Here is a 26,556-nt window from a genome sequence, read left to right as displayed (position 1 = left end):
GTTCAGTTGAAATCGAATGTGCGATTGCCACGTATTCCCCAGTACCGTATCTCCCTTGATGGTGAACGAGCTTTGTTAGCGATCATCTATGATTTGATCGAGAAAGATGTTATTGAGGAGACTCGGGGAAACGTGTGCAACAGCCCTGTACTGCCCATTCTTAAACGTACTGATCCTACCAAACCGCCTGTTTATCGTTTTGTTATCGATTTACGGGAGGTGAATAAAATAGTGGTTCCTCAATTCCCTGTTGTGCCTGACATCACGGCGCTACTGACTCTGATTCCAGCTACTGCTTCATGGTTTTCGGTGATTGATTTGAAAAATGCGTTTTTCAGCATCCCGATTGCCGAAGAGAGCAGGGACCTTTTCGGTTTCTCTCTTGGTGGACGTAGCTTCCGCTTCAAACGCGCTCCTCAGGGCTACTGTGAAAGTCCATCGATTTACAGTCAAGCTTTGAAGGGTCAACTGGATGCGTTTAGGTTGCCGGTTGGTGCGGCTTTAATCCAATATGTCGACGACTTATTGGTGGCTGCTGATACTCAGGACATTTGCAAAATTGCTACGGTCTCGTTGCTGCAACATCTCTGTGAGTTAAATCACAAGGTGTCACCTTCTAAACTCCAATATTGTTGTCAAGAAGTAACCTATCTGGGTCACTTATTGTCAAAGGAGGGAAGGAGATTGACCCCAGAGAGAATTGCAGCAATTGCGCGAATGGCTGTGCCACAAACCCAAAGAGATGTGCGTGCCTTTCTAGGTATCACGTCGTACTGCAGGCAGTGGATTCCAAATTTTTCATTGCTAGCGAAACCATTGGTGGCTCTTACGTGCAAGGATGTTTCAACTCCTTTACCATGGACGGAAGAATGTCAGAAAAGTTTTTCTGAATTACGTGATTCATTGTGCTCGGCTCCTGTGTTAGGTACCCCTGATTACAGCAAGCCGTTCACGTTATATGTTCACGAGAGGGAAGGTTGTGCGTTGAGTGTCTTAACGCAACCTTTTGGTGGTAAGCAACGTCCATGTGCATATTTTTCCTCGACCTTAGACCCAGTAGCTAGAGCATTGCCGAGTTGTTTGAGAGCAACTGCGGCAGCTGCGGTCTCCATCCGACAATCAGCAGGATTGGTCATGGATAATATGCTTACGGTGATGGTTCCGCATGCAGTCGATACTCTTTTGAATCGAACGAAAACTCAGCACTTGACGAGTGCAAGGTTGTCTGGGTACGAATTGACGCTCTTGGCAAGCCACATTCAGATAAAACGTTGTAATGTCCTAAATCCGGCAACTTTGTTACCGATTAGTGCAGAGTCAGATGAAGTAGCAGAACATGACTGCTACTTGCGTACAGAGGAGGAAACAAAAGGTCGAGTGGACCTTAAAAACACCCCATTGGAAGACCCTGACGGCACCCTGTATGTGGATGGGTCATGTTTTAAATTGCCGAATGGTGATGTGACTACTGCTTATGCTGTTGTGACGTTGAATACTGTTGTTGAGACTGCGAGATTGAATCAGAATTCTGCCCAAGCTGCAGAGCTGATTGCTCTTACTAGAGCATGTGTATTAGCAAAAGGGAAACGTGTGAATGTGTACACCGATAGTCAGTATGCTTTCGGTGTAGCGCATAGCTTTGGACGGTTGTGGCGAGAGCGTGGTTTCTTCACGTCGCATGGCACGAAAATACAGCATGGCCAGCTCGTGAACGATCTTTTGGATGCATTGACTTTGCCTGCTCAAGTTGCAATTGTTAAGTGTAGTGCGCATCGCAAAGTGACGGATGATGTTGGTCGTGGTAACGCGTTTGCAGATGAAATTGCTAAGGAGACTGCCCGGAACCTTAGCGCTCGAATGTATGTGACGAGTTCGGTTAGGTGGCCTACAGAATCAAGTATGTGTGAGAATACTATAGAGAGCGTGAAAGCAATTCAGAATGAGGCCACCGACACTGAAAAGATGAAATGGAAAGAAAGTACGGGAAGGTTGGATGCGAATGGTTGCTGGATTGATTTGTCGGATCAGAAAAGATGGATGTTGCCGGATGCGTATGTACTAGCCGTTGTGACAATGGCGCACGGGTTAGCACATATTAGCGCGAAAGGCATTTGCAAGTTGTTGGCTGATGTGTGGAAGAATGATGGTATTACGAAGTGTGCTGAACGTTTGGTGAAGAATTGTATGGTGTGTATAATGTACAATCCTGGCAAAGGAACCCCAACTCCCCCTGGCAGTTTTGCTCCTCCTTCGTATCCCTTTGAGGTGATTCAATTGGACTTCATCCATATGGAGCGATGCAATAACCTGAAATACGTTTTAGTTGTGGTTTGCGCATTCTCCCGATGGATCGAGGCCTATCCCCTCAAAGATAATACTGCTTTGTCTACTGCGAAAATCCTACTGAAGGAATACTTTCCTCGGTACGGAATGCCTAGAGTCGTGTGGTCAGATAACGGAAGTGAGTTTGTTGGAAGTGTGATGAAGAGTGTGTGTAAGGGCCTTGGAATTAATCAAAAATTCCACAGCGCCAATCATCCCCAGTCAGCTGGATTAGTTGAAGGTTACAATGGTACCCTTAAGCTAAAACTAGCGAAGATTCAGGCTACGACTAGACTTTCGTGGCCTGACGCTTTGCCTCTAGCATTACTGTCAACTAGGGCGACTGTACACTCCCGAATAGGGCTTAGTCCCTATGAAATAGTGTTCGGCCGTCCTGCGAATGTGTGGGGGGTTCCTAGGCCAGGTATATTCATTGATCTTGAGTATCCGATGTTGATTGACTACTTACATGACTTGACTGCTAAACTGAGGTTAATTCATCAACAGGTTTACGACGCCTTGCCGACGCAGACGGAGGGTCCAGGCCACCAGCTCCAGCCCGGTGATTGGGTTGTCACCCGTAATTTTTCACGCAAGAAGAATCTGGACCCCCGCTTTGTTGGACCTCACCAGGTGCTCTTGGCCACGAGGACTGCCGTTCGTCTTGAGGGACGGAAGAACTGGGTACATGCTACCCATTGTAAGCGAGTCCCTATTCCTTTGCCGGCAGACCCGTGGGTGAGGAAAGGCATTGCGTCAACAGAAGCAGAGACATTGCCGGCGTTTGTACCTTTTAGCGACGCACAGCTTGTTGGTGAACACTCAGCGCAGCAGAAAGCCACTGTTGGAACATTGTCAGCAAAAGACTCAAGACCAAATCAACCAATTGATCAACAGGACGCTGTCTCTTCAACGGATCCTTTGTTCGACGAGCAGACACGTCCCGGGAAACATCGATATTCTTTGCGTTCTCATACTAAGGACAAATAAAATTGTTTTCTTGCTTTGCTGAAACTGATAACTGCAATATCCTCGTTTCCCCTGATCAACTTTGAACAATTCGTATCATTGAATATTGTTTTGTACATATATCAAGCTTCTTTCTTGTATCTTTTTCCTTCCACAGCAGAGAATTATTGTGCTAAATAAAATACATATTGTGTATTGAGGGCCGTAGGGCCGCGCGCGTACTTCCTTCTGGACAGTAGGTCTTGACGCTAGGTTAAAGGCCGTCGGTTCCTAGGAACTCCTGGGGATTGACTATTGCTGCACGGAACGAAGTGCGTCAAGAAACGTTGCGGACGGTCGTAGGGAAATGGCATTTTCGAAGCTGAACGATTTGGAAGGAGCTCAGGCGTATAGAGTCAAACTGCAGAAACTCAGTCGTACTAAATGTTTTGTATTCCAATTGTTTGTACTGTTTTTAACTGCTTCTGCATTCTTGGCGGGTGGGGTGTATTATGCTATGTCTTACTTTTTACTTCCTACCCCTACTCCTACTCCTTACTCTAACGTTACTTCTACTGCTACTACTGCTTCTCCCCATTCCTTTCATATTCTACCGGAACACGAACAGGCTAGACGTGTAGAATTCCGCAACAATTCCTTTATCCAGCTCCTCCATCAGCATCAGTTAGTGGTTAACACTACTAATTGTTGGGTGTGTGGGTTGATGCCACATACTACGGGTAAGGGAATTCCATATCTGGTGTTACCGTATAGTTCCCAAGGGTCAGCTCGAGCATACCAAACAATGCTTCGAAGCGCACTAGGTTTCCACCCCTCTTCAGAACGTTCCCCCAAACCGGGTCCTACCTCGTGGCAGTGGGTGGTATCGATGGCAATACAGGATTTGGAAGATGAGATCTATGATGCTTTTCTCATCCCTAAGGCAGAGGTACAAGCCTATAGGGCACCGGATAGAGGGGAATATAGTACGTTCACTAATGAAAAGCAGCTTAAAAGCTCGCCTCCGATATGGGTCGTGCCCCACACTGGTAATCTTTGTATCGTGGGTCGTGGTTCGCAAGCCTCACTTGGAGTAAGTGCTTGCACTGACAGTTACGTTCTGCCAATGTCCCCGATCCCTGTGTTTCTGGCTGCCAAGGGTACGTACTTCATCTGTCATGATCGTGCATATACATGGTTGCCCTCAGACTTCATGGGCTCATGTTTTGTTGCAAATCTGTTGCCTCCGACGTTCACTGTAGATGCCGATTACCATAAGACTAGAGTTGTACGAGGCGTAATTAGCGAAGAGGATACTGCCGGTCAAGAGGCAGGAGACTTTTTCAAGGGTTTCCTCCCGTTTTGGGGACCTATGGTTAATAGTAGGAACCTGAGACATTTGACTCGAGTGGTAGAATCGACAGCTAATGTTACTGCCAGTGCCCTTGGTAATATCACCACAGAACTTCAGGCGGAGAGACTTATGACGTTGCAAAACCGTATGGTTTTAGATGTCGTCTTGGCAGATCGCGGTGGGGTATGTAAAGTGATCCATTCGAGCTGTTGCATTTTCATACCTGATAATGCTCCTACTGTCTATCAAGCCATCTCGAAGTTGCATAAGATCTCCGAATCCATACACGTGGATGTAGGGGATTGGACGCTACTCGGTTGGTTTTGGGGCCTGATGTCGACTTGGGGTTGGAAGATTCTGATGATCATCGGGGTTGTGGTAGTGTTCCTGTTCACGTGTTGCCTTTGTGTGCAGTGTGGTCCTGCCTTATGTGGCCTCTGTGCTACAACGTGTATGAGACAACCACCTGTTACCAAGGGGACTCGGTCGGACAGATCTATGCTGCAACGACATCTTGATGGTCTGATGAATATCGAATATGATTCCGACTAGTGCTTGCCTACATGAGGGCAAAAGGAGCGTCTGAGGTTCCGTGACGATTGTAAGTGGTGTTTTCGACTCGCACGAATATGGTCGAGTCTAGTATCTATGAACCGCAAATGACGAGTTTAGTAAGTGTGCGCAGTTTCGCTGTGCTAACTTAAACCGTTCGTTTGTTACGTGGGCTTTTCATCTGTACCCACGGGTTCCATCTTAGATACGGCATCCATTTTGTCTCTTGCCCTCAAGTAGTCAGCGAACGGACGCTGTCCGCTTCGCGACCCTGGGACTCCCAAGATATTTGCGGAAGACACATGTCCTTTGAAAGTGTCTTTATGACGAGGGGGTTGCTACTGTAAGGCAGGTGGCGCCGCTCGAGGCTCATCTTGCCGCACGGACTTATTGTCTCAGCCGTGCATTTCATTAGGCACGTCCCTTTGATGCCTGTATCTCGTGCTTCCCGGCACCTCCCCTTTTACACCCTTTCCGATCTCCCCACTGTCTCCGTTTTCCTCTGCACCTGTCTTCGTTCCTATCTTGATCTACTTTACTGCTGATTGGAATTTGCTAATGGTGGGAAGATGGGTTTTTACAGTTGGGAACCGCCAAATGTTTCCGCACTTATGTTCCGGACCTTGTATGTTTCAAAGCGACCAAAGCGACCCCTCTGGGAGCTCGACGTGGGAACTGAGTTGTAAACCTTTGTGTTCAATGTTAGCCTATGGGTAAAAACTGTATAAAAGGAGCGATCCACAAAACCAATTTGAAGCAGTCTCCCCAAGTTGCACGTTGTGTGCTTGTCGTGACTTCTGTGTTCCCTGCAGTAAATAAACCTTGACTCTTTGACGCCGAAGGAAGTGTCCCGTGTCTCTGTGACTTGTACGCCGGAGCAGGTTACCCACGAAGGTTTCAGGTGTTGTGCCCTGGCACCGCTGGGTCCAAAAGAACCCAGTCCTTCAGTGGACTGTGGAAAATTAATACAGTTTGGTGAACATTATCTACGCCATCTTGCCTTTTTCCGATGCCACACTTTTCGTCATGCACATCCGCCATATTTTAGCCGTTACGATCAGAATCACCCTCACGAAAGACCCCCTCGCACCGGTCATTCCCACTCTCACATGCCTTGCGCATAAGCAGCAGCCATTTTAAACACCATGGCCTCCCTGCCCCTCGCTGATAGCCGGCGCGTCTCTCTCTCTCTCTCCTAACCTCGCAAGCATCCCCCGCACGCTGACAACCCCCGCTCTCTCATGCCTTGGGTCATAAACCCCTCTTCAGCGCAGCCCCGCCACAGAATCCCATCCTGTTCCCAGCGCGACACCTCCCTTCATTCCTTTCATGGTCTCAGGTCCTTTGATGCAAAACCCCTTTCCCTGTGTCCCCGTTTGTCTTCCTTGTTCCCAGGCCGCCACCTGGCCCTGCGGATACTGTTTATTACCCCGTACAGTAGGAAGCTTCCCCTCCCCATCAAAAGACCCTCGAGCCGATCAAAGCCCCCACCCTATGAGATCCGATCAACTCCACGCATTCCGTGAATCGGCGGAATGCCCTGCTGCGCGACAATCATCACCTGTTGTGACCGGGGTGGGGAATTCAACTGTAAATGTATGTGGGAACGGGTCTGAAGGGGAGATTCCGAGGATGTCCTTTCAAATATCAAAGTGTTGCGAGAATGTGTTACGTGCAATAAAGGTCATAAACCCTAGTATAAGAGGCCAGGCCTCAGAGATGTGGAGAGAGCACCTCGTGACGATACTTGCTGTCTGAATTGATGTGTTCTCCTCCGGAGAGAATAAAATCCTCGTTTCCTGCCTTCCAGTCTCCAGCGCCTGCTTCTTCATTGATTAATATTGGTGGGTCATAGAGGCGACACCGCCGGGCAACATAAAGGGGTCTTTGGTTACTGGTTGTCTTTGAACCCCTTTTAACACACCCACCATAATGCCCATGACACTTCTCGCTGCGTTGCCTCACACCATATCTTTAAGGCCACAAAAAGCCAAGCATGGCTTTACGTGGCCTTGTAGATATGACACTGATCTGTGAGCAGCTAAAACACAAAAGTGATTTTCCAGCGGCACACAGGGGCTTGAAAAGAGGCCCTGAGTGCCGAAGCCGAAGCCAAAGCTCAGAAGCCTACGGCTGGCCCTACTAAATGTCAGCGCACCAAATACCAGAGAAGCATAGTCTTGAATCTCTCACAGGCCTCTATAATCTACTGCTAGACACCTCATGCGCCTTTCACTCATTTTTATGGGTTCTAAGCGCCTTTAACTCACTTTTATGGGTTCTAAGCGCCTTTAACTCACTTTTATGGGTGACAGCTTTCTACCTGCGTGGATGCTATCCTTCTTTCTCTTTCCTCTTCGTGCCCCTTTGCGTGGTTTTCCCTATCTGGCTCTCGGGAAATATCTAAAGAGAAAAAATATGCGCGGTCACCAAAAACGAGAGGCAGGGACTCCCATCCGCAACCAGGGGCTCAAATTAAGCACTGCAGGCAGGGCGCACTTTCAAGGTTCATTGAACTGGTCCTACGGGACGACATAGTAACCTGTCATTTAGTCTGTGATGTAAGATCGGAGAGTTCACACGTTTTATGGTGCGGGTCAGCATGCTTATAAATTGTGCCACCGTAAATCAGGCATGTAATTTAAAACGCTTTAAATCGCACTTTTGTCGCGAGTTTGCTTTTGTTTTTCCAAGTTATAGATACACTCGTGGTCTTTGTGTCTAGTTTTATTGTGGTGTTTTTATGCACCTGATAATTATTCTTTTGAGCTGAATAGTTCTCTAAGTACGTTTCGGATAGAAAGATTTGGCTGACAAACTGCCGCACGTGGTTCACACAGGAAGAAACCAAGGAACAAAGTGAGTCTGCAGTAACGCTTGGAATGTGAAGTGCATTCTGTAAACTGTACACGTTTGCTCCAGCCCCTCAAGGCACTCATGTCATGAGAACCCAAGTGTAAATCAGAAGACAAGGTCGTATTTTTTACTTTGAAGGATAGTCTGTGTCTGGGGTAGTGTACTGGAAGAGAAGATATGTTTTCCCAGAGTTCCTGTACCCTCTCTGCACCATCGCAGAACAAGCTCATTTTATGCACGTAGACCTTTCATTTGTTAGTTATTTGTTGAAAATGGCAAAGTCGCTGACATCAAAGAGGTCACGTGCAGGGGAGAAACTGTGCAGTTCATGATCTGGCTGTTGACATTATGAAGAAGTTTTGTTCTTTTGTGCAGTGCATTATTTTAGCGGGTTTTCACAGGAAGAGAGTTTCAGATAGGAGAAGTTTTAAAGCTATTTCTTTAAGTAGTGACAAAAACTAGTGCCATCATTAACCTGAGCACGGGACCCACATCTGGGCATACCCATCGCACTAAGGGGGCAAGTAAAACAACAGCAAGGTGATCGATGGAATACTTAAACTAATCTCAGCCACTGGCAATCGCTTGGGGCGGAATCCCAATACATCATTTTTCGTCCACAATGCCACGTCAGTTTGGACCCAGCCATATGCAAATCAGCCTGGTCCCGCTCCAATCTGAACATTTCAGCCCAAACTGTCAGGCCAGGTCTTCCCTGAACTGGAAAACAAGCTTCCCGGGACAGTTTCACCCTCATAATGGGCTCATCAGCCAGGTATAGCTTGATTCCAGTGGCATAGTGAGTACGGGACTACATATGGGCATACCTGTCGCACATAGGGCAGCAACTGTATGATTTGTAGGGACTGGAAGCATTTCATCCTCACTTTCCTTTGCCCTTCATATCCATCCTACTGAGTCCTACTTCAATCGCACTGCAACCGTGACCGTCTCATCCCTTCAGGGAACGAAATTGGCCATGTAGACCAGGTGGGGATTAATTGCAAAATCCTTACTACAATCAAACCCTGAACTTTCCAGTGTCTATTGGTTGAGATTAAAAACTTCCGAACGACTATCCACAGTAATACATATCATCTATCTCCCACTAAGAGAAAATGTTCACTTTGTAGAACAAATGATCAAGTTCATTAAAAAAAACTACCTGTTCCACCACTACCCACATGGTTTTTGGAGACTTCAATCTCCATTAGTGAAGCAGCATTTATCCTGCGATCACGCAGCTCAAAACTTTTTAAATCAGTAACAACCTGTGACAAGCATGCTCAAACACCAGTCTCACGAAAAAAATATATACTTGACTGGATAATCACAAAAGAGGAAAAAACATGATACTTTCCCCCACCACCGTCTATTGGTCATTCCTTCCAAATGTCTCTGGAGGAAAATATTGTCACGGAGTCATCCAAGCACCTGAAAGGATGGATCAGAAATTTTAACAACCTAGACATTCACTCCCTTGAAAACAAGATCACAGTAAAAATAACATAATTCCCAGGTGACCCTCAACCCTGAGACCTCACTGTCAACCTTGAACTAACTCTTATGTGAGGTTACGAGCAAAGTGGCCCCACTGAAACTGAGAATGATAGGAAAAAGAAAACTTCAAACAGATTTTACAAAGATCATTTTGTTTGACATAAAAAGCAATACAAATCAAATATACCAATTATACACAATGTTCACAAAGACTACAAAAATCACATCATGGAAGCAAAGGCCAACTTTATCAAAGCTAAACTTGAAGGCTCAAAAAATTGTCAGAGTGAACTGTCCAACTTTGTCAAAAACCTCACAACTAAACATACAATTTGACTTTCCCCAATACCAAAGAAGCCCTTGACAAATTCTTAATGTTCTCTGACCAGAAATTAAAATTGATAACATTGTCACAAGATTCAACAGCTCACCATTATAAATAGGTTTATTTAACTAGCAAATCTCAATTGAAATGGTACACAGTCCAGAAAGTAGCACCCTCTGATATCTTATCGACAACCACACCCTTAAACTCTCTAACCACATTTCAGACACTATCCCACCCAAAATTCTTAACTATATTTCTGCTGCCTATGCTCTCCTCTCAACAAGGCTGTTAAATATCTCTCCCTCTCACTAGGAGTGGTACCTGACGTTCTCAAAGTAGGCAAAATCACCTTTTCCTAAAAACACCCAGTGCTGTCTCTGAAGACTAATAACATTTCCTTCTGGTATCCAATCTACCTTCCATGGCTAAAGTATTTGAAAGCCGATAGGAGAAGCAAATCCCAACCTTCATCAAAGATAACAGCCTGCTTGACTTCCAAAAAATTGGATTCAGACCCCGCTGTAGTACAGAATCTGTTATCCTAAAAATAATTGATGTGGAGCTCACCATCTTGGGCAAAAGTGACTACTGCTTGTCAGTTCTCCTGGCTTCATCTGCAGCATTTGACAGTTTTAATCATGTCTCTTCGGTAAAAAGTCTGAATGAATGGAAGTGTTCAAATACTTATAATGGTAAATACAAAAAATATTGGAAAGCATCATTGACATTAATATCGTCCAAAAACATACAAACACCTGCATTGTTTAATATAAAGAATTTACAGAAGTAAATCTTAAATATGGTAATACATAACAATAATATTATGTTAATTGAATACATTTCACTAATATTTAATACTTAGAATAAATGTATTCCTTTAGAAATACATACATCATATATGTATGTGAGTATATATATATATATTTATATAAGTACACTGTAATACAATTATTAAAAGTATATAGTTTGCATTATATCAATTTATTTTTCAATATTTTAAATTCATTACTATGAAAAGCATATGTATATGTATGTGTATACAAAGCTAAATATATATCTATAGGAGAGTTTCAAAAAAATAGTAAACAAACTTACGGATTATCCCTCCTTGATAAAGGACAAAGATATCTTTGTTAAAAGGAAGCATGCTTGACCAATTGTGAATGGTTTAAAGAAGAAAAAGATTCAAACCTACCTGGAAACTTCATGGTCGAAAAAAAATAAAACATTTTATTAATGCTAGGTCTGGCTATTTTCCATGCTTATGCCACTTGGCACCATGGAAAAGATCTGATGATAACTGCCTATGTGGACTATGTAAATTAGGTCAAAAAGACATTCTGCACTTATTGTGTCTTTGCCCGGACCGTGACTTTGAAAGAAAAACTACACTTAAGAAATTGTTTAATGAACGTGGTGTAAGGACTCGTAGGCAGGCATTAATGCCAAGCTTAAATCCTGAAGACCTGCCAATTAATTCATCTTTTGTTAAATTCCTTCAGATGGTTCAAAAAAAGTTGGAAGTCTGTGCTTGATTAAATAATGAGCTGTGTGAATATGAACCTCCCAAATCAACACAAAAATAATTTAAAACGATTGACTTTTTTATATCAGTCTGATGAAAATTATTGGAACATGAATTGTTTTAGTATTTTATATTTGTAAATGTTTTAGCTGTTTTTTGTAAGATTTTAATTAATCAAACAAATACAACATTTATTATATCTATATTTATCTATAAAATACATACACAAATAAAAAAAACAGTTAAATTGCAAATATATGAATTAATGTAGCCAATAAAAAACATATTAAAAAATCGAAATCCCCAAAAATGAAACAAATATTATAAAAAATAAACAAATAATACTATAAAATGTATTTAACCAATATTAGGAAAAGTATTATAGTCTGTGAGTACTAGATACTCTATGCCCATTCCAGTTTATGCAACAGTAGAGAAAGTATTGGACTTTGTAGGGGCTACGTTTACTATTCCCACTCCAGTCTCTTCAACAGTAGGGACGTGTTAAACTTCGGAGGTGTTTGATTTACTATTCCTACTCCAGTCAGCATAGGAATAAGGACAATGTTGGACTTCAAAGGGTTTACATTTGCTTTTCCCACTTTAGTCTGTGCTATAGTAGGAAAAGGGTTGGATTTTGGAAAGATTAGATTTACTATTTACACTCCAAGCAGCACAAAAGTAAAAAAAAAGTGTTGGTCTTTGGAGGGGTTACATTTACTATTCCTACTCCAGTCAGCACAACAGTGCAGAAAGCACTGGGCTTTGTAAGGGTAGATTTACTATTTCTACTCCAGTCTATGCAACAGCTGGGTAAGGACTTCACCACATATGCATTACATATTTAAATAACCTGATTAATGTAGAACAAATATTAAATTCCTAATGTAAACCTTATTCATTAACTTTAACATTTATACATATATATGAATTAAAAAAATAAAAACACTGAAATATATAACTAAAAAGAAAGAAACATATACATATAATACATTCAACATCTCTAACTACCAAAAACACATACAATTATAAATAATAAATAACATTTCAATTAATACATAAAATCAATTCAAATAACACATATCATAGCACAAACTTCCACAAACACTAGGGGCTCCATTAGGATGGCGGGCAGGCGGGGATCCCGCCGTGCACATTATGATGCGCCCACCACACTGGTGGGCGCATCATGCATTTTTAACATTGCGGCGGGCGGTGCTTTAAGCAGCACCCGCAGCAATGTTAAAAATGCATATTTTGCATTTGCATTCACAAAGCGGCAGGCACCACGCGGTGCCTGCCACATTGTGCATGCAAATGCAGGGGGTACCTTAGGTACCCCCCATGTGCAACCCCCACCCCCGTTCACCCTGGGGGCTAGCAACAAGCCCCTACAGCAAAGACCGTATACCTTTCCACGGCGGCAATGCCACCGTGGAAAGGCATAGAACTGCAAGCATTGTAATATGGTTGGCGGTGTGTGGCGGGGTAGGAGAGAGAAACCGGAGACCAGATCTTGGCAGATATGGTTTTATTTTTAGGTCTCGCCTTTACCATTCCGCAGGAATGGGAAATGGGGAGAATTCAAGTCGGCTATTTTCTCTTCAAACCAAAGGGCTTTCAGCCGCGGTTTTCTTGCAGTTCACGTGAATCACGTGAGCAAACATGCACGAGCATTCACTCCTCTCCTAGCAGCACTCCTCCCACACCAGCAACTCCCCCCTCCCACACCAGCACCTCCCCTCTCTCTCCCCGCAAACACAGCCTTGCCCTTTCCCACACCAGCACCTCCCCCCTCCCACACTAGCACCTCCCCTCTCTCTCCACGCAATCACAGCCTTTCCCTAGCAGCACTCCTCCCACACCAGCACCTCCCCCCTCCCACACCAGCACCTCCCCTCTCTGTCCACGCAATCACAGCCTTGCCCTAGCAGCACTCCTCCCCCTCCCACACCAGCACCTCCCCTCTCTCCACGCAATCACAGCCTTGCCGTCTGGTATCTGCCTCATCATCCTTGTCCTCTAGTTCCAACTCTCCATTGAGGTGCGGAGGTTCTTCAAGCAGCGATTGATGCTGTTTCACTGCCGCCATGTTCAAGAGAGAGAGCCTAGGTCTGACCGGAACACTGTGGATCCTAAAACAACTCTGATTCAGGGGACCCGGGTTTCCGCTCTAACATCACTCTATGATTCAGCCATCACCAGTCAAAGGGGATGCCGGGACAGCTGCACACAACATTACGGAGCGCTCATCTGTAAACATACAAAACGGACTTCACCACTTTTTTTCCACCGAGGGCTCCTTATAAAAACACGGTAAAAATAACCAATTAAAAACAAATGACATCATATTTGTAACTGCAGCTCGTGAGAACCCATTTCAAAATGAGCTTTAAGTTTTCACGAGCAGCTGAGCTATACTATTTTCGATATGACAATCACATTGGAATATAGAGATCGTAATAACCATGCACGTATTCTGACGCTTTTAGCTAGTTAGGAATACATTTTCACAAACACTTGGAAAGCTCAGAGTATTCGGTTCTCGCATTCACGCCCCCCACCAGGCTCTCCCGCCCCCATCAGGCTTCCCTCCTAATCCGCCTGCCTCCCCTCGCGCATTCACACCCCCACCAGGCTCTCCCGCCCCCATCCGGCTTCCCTCCTAATCTGCCTGCCTCCCCTCGCTCGCATTCCCGCCCCAGGCTCTCCCGCCGTGGAAAATAAAACCTGAAAACTTTACTTTTTTCTTTGTTAACACTTCATAGACTGGCCCTGCTATTCATTTTGTAATTCATGTTTTTCGGATATGAGAACATTAAGATTTACTTTTCGTCACTTTAAAACCAAAGCTCCCTTTAATCGTTTTGGAATATTGCCATTTAATGCGACACAGTGACAATAATCCCTAGCTGTTCTCCTCCCCTGCACTGTCCCCCCCAGCATCTGCGCTGTAATCTCACACCAACCTCTGCCTACCTACCCATAGCCACTGAACCTCCGCAGCCCCGTCTCCCGCCGGCTTCCAACTGGCCTCCAATTTGTCCCAAGATCGTATTGGCAGCAGGATCTCGTGTGTGTAAGGAATATCTTAACGCATGGACACGCAGTTGCCCCGGGGCGCGTGGGCCAGACATGCGATGTCGCCCTTCCCTCCTGTTGTTTTGTATCCACAAGCGCTATGGGAGTCTGTGGGCAGCAGTTTGGACTGTGTTGATGCATATTTTGAAAGCCTGTTGCTCCCTGACTTTGCTGCTGTAGGTGAGCAGTCCCAAGTCCATTTAACCCACTATCTGCTATATTCCAGCAACTAAAAGCTACACATTTCCTGTGAGGAACAGAGACCACAGAGCCCCCACATTACGTTGAATTCGGACCGTTTACACCATGTTAATTGCACTCCTGCCCCCATCCGGCTTCCCTTCGGCCTCTCTCCAGGCCATGTTCCCTCCCCTGCCAGAGTCCACCCGCCCCTAATTTATCTCTCACATCAAAGCCCCCAGGACCCCCTCCCCCGCTCCTGATCATCGCAGACTCCCACCAACTCCCCCCCCCCCGTCATCCACATCCTCGCGTTGCAGCTCTCTCGTCCCGGGCTGCTCGCCCTCTCCTTCGGTCCTTGCAGACCCCCTTACTGTCCGCCACATCCCCTCATCCCGACCACCACAGAACTCCGCCGTTTCTTCATGGACCCTTCAAAGCACCAGATGCCATCGCCCTATAACCCTAGGAAACTACCCAGCTCCCCCTCTAACTACCCAGACTCAGTCATAACCCTTCCCCTCAGCCCTCGCTCACCCCCGCAAGACCTCCAGCTCACGGCGCCCCCCCTGCAGACTCCTGCAGTATCTTAAAGCCCCCCTCTGCGCATCAAGGAACACTACGTTTCATTGCCAATACTACACCTGCCGTAGAGCCGATTCATTGTAAATAGAATGTTCCTCCCGCACTGGCGGTGCTCCTAATAACGATGCTATCTTATTTGACAAATCATTAATAAAAACAGTTTTCTTCCCAATACACTAATATTTAGTGTACATTTAGTCCGCCGGTGAGTCAGCCCGGATCGGCTGCCCTCCTCCCACCTGTGTGTCTCAGGGACACCACCACACTACTCAGGGACACCACCACACCACTCAGGGACACCACCGCACCACTCAGGGACACCACCACACCACTCAGGGACACCACCACACCACTCAGGGACACCACCACACCACTCGGGGACACCACCACACCACTCGGGGACACCACCACAGCCCTCAGGGACACCAACACACCACTCAGGGACACCAACACACCACTCAGGGACACCAACACACCACTCAGGGACACCACCACATCACTCAGGGACACCACTACATCACTCAGGGACACCACCACATCATCCCTCAGGGACACCACCACACTACTCAGGGACACCACCACACTACTCAGGGACACCACCACACCACTCAAGGTCACCACCACACCACTCAGGGACACCACCACACCACTCAGGGACACCACCACACCACTCAGGGACACCACCACACCACTCAGGGACACCACCACAGCACTGAGGGACACCACCATAGCCCTCAGGGACACCACCATAGCCCTCAGGGACACCACCATAGCCCTCAGGGACACCACCATAGCCCTCAGGGACACCACCACAGCACTCAGGGACACCACCACAGCCCTTAGGGACACCAACACAGCACTCAGGGACACCACCACACCACTCAGGGACACCACCACACTACTCAGGGACACCACCACACTACTCAGGGACACCACCACACCACTCAGGGACACCACCACACCACTCAGGGACATCACCACATCACTCAGGGACACCACTACATCACTCAGGGACACCACTACATCACTCAGGGACACCACCACATCATCCCTCAGGGACACCACCACACTACTCAGGGACACCACCACACCACTCAGGGACACCACCACACCACTCAGGGACACCACCACACCACTCAGGGACATCACCACACCACTCAGGGACACCACCACACCACTCAGGGACACCACCACAGCCCTCAGGGACACCACCATAGCCCTCAGGGACACCACCATAGCCCTCAGGGACACCACCATAGCCCTCAGGGACACCAACACAGCACTCAGGGACACCACCACATCACTGATGTACACCACAAAATCAATCAGGGATACCACCACACCACTCAGGGACACCACCACACCACTCTGGGACACCACCTCATCACTCACGGACACCACCTCATCACTCACGGACACCACCTCATCACTCACGGACACCACCTCATCACTCACGGACACCACCACATCACTCACGGACACCACCACATCACTCTGGGACACCACCACATCACTCACGGACACCACCACATCACTCTGGGACACCACCACATCACTCTGGGACACCACCACATCACTCTGGGACACCACCACATCACTTTAATACACCACCACATCACTGAGCACCATAACAGCATCACTCAGCACCACAACAGCACTGTCCTTGCTGGCTAACAACAAGCATTCCCATAGCCAATAGGACTCGCATTAGGAAAGTGTAAGCTATTGGCTTTGTAAATAACAATGCTATTAATTTATATATTTTCAATGCCAACACATATTAAAAAAAAATAATTGTCATTTACAATACCAATAGCTCACACTTTCCTAATGCGAGACCTATTGGCAACGCCAGTGCTTGTTTATAAAGGACTTCTTTTTCCTAGTGGAAAGTCTTTCACGACTGGCAGCAGCTGGATCCGTGACGACCTTTGATTTAGGGGCCCGCTTCAGAGGCCTTCTTCCTCGGCGTCTGGTATATGCAAGGACGTTCTTCACCTTTGGATTGAGCTTCCCTCCGTTTCGGGTATTGCCACAGGGAGAGAAAAGAAATGGGCACAGTCAGAGGTTTGTCCTGTTTAATTTTTATAAAGGAGCCCAGGGAGTGAGGGAACACCAGTGTCTTTGCATTCACGGTAGTGAAGGGAGTGTGAGAAGGAGAGGGTTCTAAGGGGAGTGAAGCATGGGTCACGGGAAGTGCTGTACCAATGGATTTACGCAGCGCTACCTCTTTTCAGACCCGCCCCTCCTCCTTACCCAGCTCAACATCCTCTGCCGTACCTGGGAGAGCCACACTCCTCCGTGAGTGTGGCTGGGCGGCTCGCAGGACCATTGGCCTCCAGGCGTACTCTCGTCCTCCTCGTCGCTCTTCTTCTCCAACTCGCGTTCTTCCTCTGTCTTTCTTCCTCGGCACTCCTCTCAGGGCTCCTCCGTGTCGTCACGCCGAATACAGGATGTCCGGCCTTTTCACCAATCTGCTTCACCTACGTCAGATCCAGGACCGCCGGCTGCCTCTGGCCATGCCCCCTTAAAGGAGAACTCCTCGCCGTGTGCTGGATGCGGATTCCACAGCGGCTCTGTGTCGTCAGACCAGTCATTCTGGTTAAAGGGGAGAGACGGGGAGTCAGCGGCCCACCATTCTTTAGGATGAGTAGTGTTTTCCATTATCGGAACCTCCCGGCTACACTGTGTCTCGCAGACACCGCCACCAGATGTATGCACTTTTTCCGTCTGCCGCGGACCCCCCAGCCATCCTAATGTGGCGGGGGGTCATTTCAGTGAGGATGGCGGGCGGATTGCCCCCGCCGGGCCGGCGGTGGCTACCGCTAGCCCGGCGGAGGCAATCCGCCCGCCATCCTAATGGGGCCCTTAGTTTAAAAGAAACTACAATTACTACAAAAATGATAAACTTCTAAAACATATACATTATTAATTACCAATTAATAAATTACTTATAATTATCAATTATTATAAAAAATAATATATGTATTTACTTCCCAACCAACTTACCCCAAAAAGTGAAACACAGCATTAAAAAATACATGTGTAATATTCACATAAGTGCTACAATCCATTGCAAAAATACAGTAGAACAATTGCACAGTTATTAGTAACTTAATTATTTTACATAGTTCATTATAACTTTCCACCTGCTACCTCTACTAACCTAGCAGCCTGAACCTACAATTTAACTAAAATAAATCAGTATTAAATAATTTACATAATTAATAATCAATTAAATAATTAATTTAAAACTAATAAAATTGTAAATGTATATTTACTTAATGCCCCACCATATACTCCTACAAACCCAGCAGCCTGAACCCAAAATATAACAGTATTAAACAATTTAGATAATTAATAATCAATTAAGTAATGAATCAACAATAATGAATTGTTAATTAATTATATATTAATCACTACCCACCCTACAAACCCAGCAGCTGGTACCTAAAATATAACAAATAAAATCTGTATTAAATCATTTACAATATTAACAATCACTTGCATATTTAACAATTAATTATTAATTGTTAATGAATTATTACTCAATTAACTTCTCTTTCCATCCCCCTACAAACCCAACAACTTTCGTTAACACTATAACATACTATTAACAATTAAATAAAACATTCTAAATAACTTAAAATTACAAACTCTGTGGCTGATTAGGATGGCAGGCGGACCTACGTCCGCCCGCCACCCTAGCAAAAAAGGGGAGCGCTGGACTTGCTGTTGGTGGTCCAGTCAATGCAATTACAATGCGAGGGCCTCCAAGGCAGTGGCAATGTCTATGTTTTGTATTGCGGCGGGTGCTGTATGCTGCAGCACACGCCGCAGTTCAAAAAATAGACATAACACATATCTTTGCACTTCGTGGCAGGCACCATGCGATGCCTGTCACATGGTGCCGGGTAATGTAGGGAACACAAAAAACTAAGGGCCAGGGAGGAAGGGGGGGCCCTCTATGGGCTCCAGTGTCACTTTCCACCAGTCTTTTCATGGAGGGTAAATCGCCACGAAATGGCTGGCATGAAGGGACATCATAATCCCTACGGCGGTGCCTGGCAGGCACCACCACCATTGTAGGGATTATGGCTGCCTCCGAAGTGCGTGGCAGTCGGGCTTTCCGAACGCCATCCTTCCGCCTGCCATTGTAAGATGGCAGGTGGAAAACATGCTGCAATGGCGGTGAGACCGCCGCCGACAGGCTGTCTGTGGCGGTCTCACCGTCATTGTAATCAGGCCCTATATTTTTAAAAATGAATAATAATTATACAAACAACTGTAACACATACAAATAATAAATTAACTTAAACACAATAAAATAATAAAAAATCAATATTATTAACTAGTATATGAGTGAAAACAACATTCAAAATGACAATATTCTTAAAAACTAAACTTGATATTCTTGACGTCACAATATTTTTGTGTCACAATATTTATTTTCCAATATTCTGTCTCCTGACTTTTTGAACTCAATATTTTATCTAAATTCCTTCTGAACAGCCTTCTGATGAGCTGGAGGTGTTTTTGTTCTGTTAATTTATAAAGGATGTATAGTGTTGTCTCACTATGACTTTGCTTAAATTGTATAGTCCTAATTCAACCTTGATTGAAGTCCGTAGGAGGCTCTGTTCATAAGGTCTATATCAGGTTTGGCCAGGGACTCTCTCAATGTCATTGGTGGACTTCCATTTTCTAACACTGTTGCAAAGATCCTAACCATTTGGGTTGCTAAAGTGTCTGCTTCAGTAGCTCGGTAAAACTCAGATGGATGCCCGTCAGTCCCTGGAGTTTATCCCTGGCTATTTATTTGATGACTTCCTTTACTCTAACCTAATGTATTAAGGTGCCTAATATTTCTCTTAACTTAGTCCTGATTTAGAGTTTGGCTGGCAGGGTACTCCATCGCAACAGCAACAAATACCCTCTCATTCCAAACTGTCGGACCAACATCCTGTTTAAAGTCAGGCGGACCTTTATTATGTCACCTACAATTCCTACCCCTACATAAATGCTAACACAATATTCCAACGGCAGACAGAACCACCAGTGCGACTCCAAGGACTAGCTGACTGGCCTCCTGTTTTGCGCCACAGGGACATAACAAGCTCCAGAGACCTGTCTTGCATCTACCCAGCTGTTGAGATTCAACTGGACCTGCCAGTGCCTTGCTGCTGGCCTCTGCTGGAGTGAGTTCTGATCCTCAAGAGGTGCCCCAAGGGTCCTGGATCTTTGGATGGCATCAGAATGTACTCTTCTTGGTCCAACTGTGGTATCCCTCAGTACCAATGCAGAGCATAGCAACTCAATGCAGTGTGACACAGAAACTCGTGTCATAGGACCTCACAGATCCTGATTGATGGCCTCGTATGAACCGACACAGCGTGATTCATCTTGACACAGGACCTTGCAACTTGGTCCTGTTCCCAGCCCATGCTCCATTGTGAATGGCTTAAACTTGTGACTTGATCTGCCATGACTAGATAACCCCATTTTTCTCTTTGTGCTTGTTTCTGACACTTTGATTTGGTCCATCTCCAGTTCTACTCCTTGGATTTTTTATGTTTTGGTATGATTTTATGTATTAAAGCTTACTCTAGTTTTCTAGATTGGTGTCAGCTTTATTTGTGTTGTGTTTTCACTTTATTACTGATTGAGTGCTGCATACATACTTTGCACATTGCCTCTAAGTTAAGCCTAACTGGTTTTGTGCCAAGCTACCAGAGGGTTAAACACAGGTTAATGTAGTGTCTTTTTGTGGTTGACACTGACCAGGATTGTGTTTGTTGCTTGGTTAGGGCTTTACCCTACCCCCTGTTGGAAAATGGCAAACTCTGAATGTTCATCACAAACAATTGCCTTCCTCCTACTCTTTTTCTGACTTTGTTTTTCTTGACTTTAGGACTCAGAGCATTTTACCACTGCTAACCAGTTCTAAAGTGCATGCTCTCTCTATGGTAACATTGACTCAAATCTAAATGACATATTTAGTTTAGTTGTCAGACCCTAATAAAGTGCACTTTGTGCACCTAGGGTCTGTAAAATAAATGCTATTATTGAGCCTACAGCACTGATTGTGTTACTATTTTAATTTTTTATTTTATTTTAATGTTTTATAGAGCGGGAAACTTGACCCGTGAGGGTATCTGAGCGCTTTACATGGTTACACAGTAAGCAAAACAAAACAGTCTCAGGTACAGAACTATACAAAGTTTGGCGTGGGGTAGGGTTGCTGAGGGAGCATAGAGATAAAATGGGACACAAATGTGTGGTTACGGTTATAATTAGGATCAGTAAAAAAAAAACGGTAGACCCACATTTTCTTGTAGGGGTGAGTTTGTGATCTGAGGAAGAAGCAATAGTTTTGGATTCGTCAGGCACATTGTGATAGATGCGAGCAGGCCATTAGCCCAGGAATTTACCCATGAGGAAAGTTAACCATGCCTCAAGCCTGGCACTGCACAACCCGTGTGTACAGTTACATTGCCATGTCAACTTGGCATTAAAAATGCCCCTTGCCAAGCCTTAAACCCCCTTTTTACTATATATATCTCCACAAAGGTGGGCTCTAGGTAGCCCATAGGGCAGGGTGATGTGTAATCAAAAGGTAGGACATCTACTTTTAAGTTTTGCATGTTCTGGTAGTGTAAAACAACCAAATTCGTGTTTCACTACTGTGAGGCCTACGCCTTCATAATTTAACATAGGGAAATTCTTATTACACTTCATAAGCTGTAATTCCTGATTGAAAAGTAGTAGATCTGTCATGTTTCATATCATTGGAACAATTATGATGAATCCTCATTACTGGTAAAGTCAAATTTATCTTTTACCTTTTTAAAAATACCACCTTTAGGAAGATGGCATTTTTTCTGCTCTTAGCCCTTTGTCTGCAGACTGCTTTCAATACACGTCTGAGGTGGGAGACAACTGGTCATTGTTCATTCCCTCTAGACAGTGACACACAAAAGGAGCTTTAGTGTAACTGATGGGCCATCCACATCTTGATTGTTCATTCTGGGCAGGATGAGAGGGAGGAGATAACACATCTTGTTAAGTTGTGTCTTATCCTCGCACAAAGAGCTGCATACCCCCTGAAATGAGTCTGGAGCCAGAGCTGAGAGAGAACAACTCTGTGCGCTTCAAAGCCCCTCTTTAAGTCGCTTCACTTCAAAGGCACAACTGGCTATAATTACTGATTCTCTGACTCTACCTCTTTAGACACTATTGAACCTGTGAAGAACTCTGTCAGGAGGAAAGGCTGCCGTGCTGCTTCAAGGACTGGCACTCTGCTGGACTGCTTCTCTGGAAGAATTGCCTTTCTGCTTTGTTGCCCTGCTGCCTTCTACCCTCTTCCCTATTGAGGAAGGACTGGACTCATCTTACTTGAATCCAGAGTGACTCCATGGGCATGCTGGCTTGCCTCCTGTTCTAAGTCTCACGGACATCAAAGAATTCAACTCATCCTGCAACAGAACCTGGACTTTGCTTGCTACAAGTCCTCACCTGTCGAGTGGTGTCAATCCGGTCCTGGGCCTTTGGAAGTTGGTATATAGTGCTGCTACAACCAGAACCCATGCATCAATGCCATTGCGCCGATCTGAAGTGGTGATGCATCACCACTGCTGGGAGGACCACGGACTCCATATCGTTGACTGGGTGGCGCATCATCTCTAGTTTCCGACTTTTTGTAGCTCAGCGCCGCAGTATCACCTTTAATCCTGTACTTTGATGATGACACATCACCTTTTGCTTCCTGCATCCCTGCTCTTGACTATGCATCTAAGGTACTGTTTAATGGGCCAAGGCTGGTCCCTGTATCCAACCCATGCTCCATTGCGGGCAGCCTGAAGCTTTGGATTTACCCCGGTCTAGCGCGATCAGATAGCCCCGGTTGGTGCTTTAAGCTTTTAAGCACTACAATATAATTTACTCTGGTTATACTTATTGGATTTTTGTTGTTTTGGTCTTGTCTCGTTTATAGAAATATAAGCTGTTTTCTAAACTGGTGTGGTCTTTTTGTGATGTTTTCACTTTGTTACTAAGGTGTCCATTAGGATGGCGGGTGCAAAACGGGACCGCCTGCCATCCGAGCGGCAGTCCCGCCTTGGCCATTAGGATGCACCCGCCACACTGGTGGGCGCATCCTGTATTTTTACCATTGCGGCGGGCGGTGCTGAAAGCGCCACCCGCCGCAATGGTAAAAATGCACGTTGTACATTTCAAAGCACAACATGACAGGCACCGTGAGATGCCTGCCATGTTGCACTTTGAAATGCGGGGGGGGGTACTCCCATGTGCACCCCCCACACCCCCCAGAGTCCCAGGGGGCCCGCAACCGGCCCCCGCAGGGAGTCTCTGCATGCCTTTCCGTGGGGGCATTGCCGCCACGTAAAGGCATTCCCCAAAGCCCATCATAATATGGCTGGCGGTGTCTAATAGACACCGCCACCATATTAAACATTTTCCGCCTCGGCCGCTAGGCGACCGGGCAGAAAAGCGGCGGACAGTCTTTCTGACCGCCGAGGTCCCCCCGGCCATAATAATATGGCGGGGGGAAATGGGTGGCGAGTGGTAAAGGATGTCGGGCGGATCACCACCGCCTGCATGGCGGTGGCGATCCGCCACCGACATCCTAATTGCCCCTAGGTTTTGCACACAAACTTTACACATTAGCTCTTAAGTCAAGCCCTCAAGCTACTAGAGGGCGAGCAGATTAAATTCACATTCCTCCAGATCTAGTTTTGAAAAATTTGGGGATGCACAGTAGGTTGTGGTTAGAAGAGTGGAGTGCCCTTACAGGACAGTAGTTTTTAAGCTTGTCTTGAATGTAGGTAGCTGGGAATGTAGGTTTGAATTTATTCCTAGAATTAATTAGTAGCTAATATAGTTCTTTGAGCCCTTGTCTGGTAGAATGAAATTTGGGGATATTCAAAATAAGCCTGGCGGCATTTTGTCAACGCTGCATTTGAGACAGGAGATTCTGTGGGGCACCTAGATAAAGTACATTGGAAGAATCCAACCTGGAGGTGATTAGCTCATGTACAATTCGCCTGCCAGTGTCTAAGGAGAAGGTATTTCTAAAGATGTTATCAAACCCAAGCAGGTAGCTGCAGTTGCCTTGATGTGGGGTTTGAAGGAGAGTGCAGTGTCCATCAGGATCCCCCAGATTCCTGACAACTGTGAAAGGGGTGGGAGCAGGCCCTAAACCAGAAGGCCAGAGACATACTGCATCAGGAAGGGCAGAGAGCCAAATATAAAAATGTCAATTTTGTCCAGATTGATTTGTAAACAGCAGTTATGCATCCATTGCGCTATGGATGTAGGAGAGCCCTGAAAGTCCCCAGTTACAGTTTCATTGAGCACATGGAAGGATAACATTAGTTGTGTGTCATCTGCGTAAGATACAATGTTTATACCACAACTTTGCGCCACGAAAGCTACTGGGGCCCGATAGATGTTAAAAAGAGTTGGATTTAACGAGGGACCCTGAGGAACACCACAGTATATGGCTCTAGACTGGTAGGTAAAGGGGGAAACGAAGACCACTTTTTGTTTGTCTGTCTGCCAGATAGGAGCGGAGCCATTCCAGAGTCTGCCCCATAATTTCCACTTGCTCCAGCCTTTTTAAAAGGATCTTTTGTGACACGGTATCAAAGGTGGCAGAACAATCTAATAAGATGACCACCACCTTTTGCTCTGAGTTGAGGTTGCCCCTGATATATTTAGTGACTCTGAGAAAGGCTAATTCTGTGTTGAAACCAGCATGAAAGACCGACTGGGTAGGATGCAGAATCTTGTTCTATTACACAGAGCTGGTGTTCTATTGGTTCACCAGAGATTGTAGCATCTTGCCAAGATGTGGAAAGAGAGAGATTGGGTGTACTTATGCCTCTTTTACTTGTCATTCCATTCCTCCAACATTTCAAGGGATTAATGTGTTTTTTGTATTATGGACATCCTTATTTTGGAACTTCAGCTGTCTTCTTGATGTGTTTATCTTATAAACCTTTGGTGTGCTCCTACACTCACCCATTCAGGTATCCTTCCCATCTTTGCCATTTCTTGCAGAGTCTAAAAACCATAATTGAAACATTTCTCAACCCCTCATCCCCAGAACCAAGCATTTAACACACTCTGTTAAATTAACAAAAAACTAAAATGTAATGGCACGTTGTCTTCACCCATTGAACTGAAAAGAAGAGTTCTGGGTATCGTGGAGACACCTTGTTACTGTGAGACTGGCCCCTCAGCAGGCTTGTTGATTCCATTTCTTATTTCTCCGGTTCCATAAAATTAAAGTCAGTCACTGTCTAGACACCCCATTAGCTTAAATATTTCTTGACACTCTACACATCTCTCTCTGCAATAACCTACCCCTCTTTCCTGATTATCTCTTTTCATATCTAGGTGACAAGCACTTCAACTTATAGAACTTTACAAAGTTCTGCTGCTCTTGGTGTGAGTTTTGGTGGTTCATCTTCTTCCTTTGTAGATTGCTCAGAATCTGAACCATTGTCGGGGATTCCCAGGGTAGGGGTTCTCTCCACTGCAGTTTTTTTGTTTGTGGAGAACTGCAGCTGTCTGCAGGGCTGCACAATTTCTGCTTTGGCTTGCGTCTTCGCTGGTCTTTTGACATTCCGTTGGCTGTACCATGATCTGTGTTTCCTTTTGGGGAGAGGCTATTGTTTCCAGATAGTGTTGTCTGTATCTGCTATGTGCTTTTTTTAGCCAATCCATGTCTCATTTGACTTGCTGAATAAAGTGACTTGCCATTCATCAGGACTTTGAGCCTGGCAGGGAACAACAGCATGTACTGCATTCTGCTACAGCTTAATCTCTTCTTCATCTCAATGGAGGACGCTCTTTCTGTAGGACTGCTGCCATATGGTCTGGGAAAATCACCACATTTTGTTCTTTATACAGAATTAGCCTGCATTTGTGCCCTTCCAGAGGATTAGATCCTGGTCTCGGTAATGGAGGCGTCTGGCTACCACTGGTCGGTTTATAGACCCAGGCGCTGCTCTGCTTAATTTGTAAAAAAATAAGTGCCTGGGCCCTCGTTAGGAGTCCAATGCTGCTTGCCCCACCCGTTGCCCCGTTGACCAGTTACAGCACTAACACACTACTGATCATAACATTACTAAAAGTGTGACAATTCTAGGCCCCCAAAGCTATAAAAAACAGACTGGATGGTAGGTATGAGTCATTTTTATTGTGTATTGAATTAATAAACATCTGTTGTGCTCATCGCTAAATTTGACTAACAGTGCCACCATGTGGCAAACTTTCATAAGTGCTGGTGTTGACAATTAA

Source organism: Lissotriton vulgaris, chromosome 11 (assembly GCF_964263255.1).
Source record: "Lissotriton vulgaris chromosome 11, aLisVul1.2, whole genome shotgun sequence".
Taxonomy (NCBI): domain Eukaryota; kingdom Metazoa; phylum Chordata; class Amphibia; order Caudata; family Salamandridae; genus Lissotriton; species Lissotriton vulgaris.
This window is presented reverse-complemented; position numbering follows the sequence as displayed.